A 3,042-nucleotide genomic window follows, 5' to 3' on the forward strand; every position below is an offset into this window, starting at 1 on the left:
ATTTTTGTTCATCAGTCTATAATGGTCCTTATTATCCATAAATGAGTGAGTTCATGTGGTATTTTTCTCAGCTTCCCAGGGGCCATCTCAGTCTCACAGGGGCCGTCTCAGTCTCACAGGGGCTGTCTCAGCCTCACAGGGGCCGTCCCTGCCTCACAGGGGCTGTCTCAGCCTCACAGGGGCCACCTCAACCTCACCAGGGCCATCTCGACCTCACCGGGGCCGATTCAACCTCACCGGGGCCGTCTCAGCCTCACTGGGGCCGTTTTGACCTCACCGGGGCTGTTTCGACTGGCTGTCTCTCTTGATAGCCTTGTGGGAAAAGGTGGACCAGAAGATAATATATTTTATTTTATTTTTTAAATATATTTTATTGATTTTTTACAGAGAGGAAGGGAGAGGGATAGAGAGTTAGAAACATCGATGAGAGAGAAACATCGATCAGCTGCATCCTGCACACCCCCTACTGGGGATGTGCCCACAACCAAGGTACATGCCCTTGACTGGAATCAAACTGGGACCCTTCAGTCTGCAGGCCGATGCTCTGTCCACTGAGCCAAACCAGTCAGGGCAAGATAATATATTTTAATACCCAAAGAATATTAGATAATTATCCAACTCATTAAACATTTATTGAGCACTTGGCATGTGCCAAGTATTATGTAAAGTGTTAAGGTACAAAAGTAAAATAAAGTAACTGCTTTTAAGGAGTTCACAGCCCAGCCAAGGAGCCAGACCCTGCCTACTGGCCTGACGCAGTGCAATGAGCTGGACACCTGAGTCCTACAAGCACTTAGGGTGGGGAGCCAGTTCTGACAGGAAAGCACCATCAAGGAAACTGTTGCCTCTCAGGGAAGGAACTAAGAGGAGGAAGCTCCTGATAGAGGGCGTGTTATGAGCAAGAGACAGAGAAAAATGAGAACAAAGATACTGTGGTTAAAAGTGCAAATTTTTTCTTAAATAATAACATTTTTTAAAAGTGGAAATCGTATTTGAAACACTTTTCAATTCTGAGTACACAATTTAAAGAGGGAATTGGCAAGCTGGAGTATGTCCAGAGAGGAGTGTCCAGGTCAATTTGAGGTCTGAAAACCATGGAAACTGTCAGATGAGCAAAGATCGCAAAGGAGTGTTAGGGGGTTGAAGCTGAAAACAGATGATACAAGTAGAACATAATGGTCATCCCCAGATCCTGGGAAGTCTGTGTGTGGAAAGGGGATGAACTTGTTCTGTGGGTCAGCGTTTGGGTCGGGCTTAGCTGGGCAGTTCCGCTGATCTTGCCTGGCACCGCTCCTGCAGCGCAGACCTCATGCAGGCTGGGGTGCTGGCTGCTCGCTGCCTGTTACCCACATGGTCTCTCATCCTCACCCAGGTTCACCCAGGCCTCTTCACTCATTCCAAGAGGACAAAAGTGGAAGCTGCCAGGCATCCACCACATGCTATCCTCCAAAGCAAGTCACTGCCGACCCAGACTAAAGGACAGGACACAGAGAGTAGAAAAGGCAGCAAAAGAGGCAGCAATTTCAAATCTACCACAGATATTGAAAGTGATATCAAAGAGAGGTACAAAGAGGATTTGATGAAAGAAATTCACACTTTTCCATATAATGTTTTTTATTTTACTTTCAAGATATTCAAACTAAAAACCCCAAATCATAAGTCCTAACTTGAACCTCTAATGCATGCAACTGTTATAAAGACACCACAAAAACAGTCTAAGGACAGCAGTGAATGCATGTTCAGGTGTGTGTATTTTATATTTGTGAACACTTTACAGTTTCTAAGTTATTTTCATCAATATTATCTTGTCTATTAATGAGAGCTACATTCAAAGGTTAAATAATAGTGTATAACTAACTTATTTTCCTTATCTTTTGTGTGCTAATTAAGCAACTATGGATATGGGTTCCAAGATTTTTGTTTTTCTCTTTGGTTCCGGATTTAATCCCTTCTAAGTCTGGTTTCATTTGTTTTCCTAAATCTGCCACTCACACAGTTTGTTTTGGTTTTTTATCATTTTCAGATTTGAATACTTCTTTTCCTAAGCAGACTTATTGACTCTTGTTTTCCTCTTTTTTTATGGCTTATGTAAGCTATTGGAAGTAAATATTCTGATGTTTCCTTTAAAAAAAACTTTAAGACACAATTCACATCTTATTTGAATTCTATTCTTTTCTAGAAAACAAAAACAAATCACAACAGAGAAACTACTCTCCTCCTAGATTGCAAAGCTTTACCTTAGAGTAAAAGTAAAATTGCTCAAGACCACGTCTCACCATTTCCTAAGACATATCTGACTGTAGCCTACAGTCCTCCTAACAAGCAGCTCCTTTACAGCTCTAATGGAACTGGGGGTGCAGTGATCTTCCTGAATGATTACTCCTTCAAAAACATGTCCTATCTTCACCTGAATGTTCAATTAGCATTGACAGCCACCATAGCATCTTGAATGTGCAAGACAATAGAAGCTCTCCTAATAAATAAAGACCTTATTAAATAGACAATCTTGAGATTCTCAAACTTGAGTGGAAGTGACACCAATTCCATCCACTTCAGAAGTGGTAAGGACAGTGCCCCAGGTCCAGCTTTTTGTTGTGGTGGATCAGGAGCCTCATGCATGGGGGAAATTGAGAAAATGAAAATACAATAAAAGGGGGGAAAAGGAAAGAAAATTACTTCCACAGAACCTTCACCTCCCCAGTTCCCCACTAAATTTACTTAAAATCGCTACTATGGAAGAAACTCAGGTACAAACCATGATTTCACAACTTATCATTTTTTTCATGATTAGTGACATTGAGGATCTTTTCATATGTCTATTGGCCATCTGTGTGTCCTCTTTGGAGAACTATCTATTTGGATCCTTTATCCATTTTTAATTGAATTATTTGGGGGTTTTTTTGGTGTTGAGTTGTATAAGTTCTTCATAAATTTTGGATATTAACCCCTTATCAGATGTATCATTGGCAAATATGTTCACCCATTCAGCAGGCTGTCTTTTCATTTTGTTGATGGTTTTCTATACTGTGCAAAAACTTTTTG

This window comes from Myotis brandtii, unplaced genomic scaffold (assembly GCF_000412655.1).
Source record: "Myotis brandtii unplaced genomic scaffold, ASM41265v1 scaffold62, whole genome shotgun sequence".
NCBI classification, from domain to species: Eukaryota; Metazoa; Chordata; class Mammalia; order Chiroptera; family Vespertilionidae; genus Myotis; species Myotis brandtii.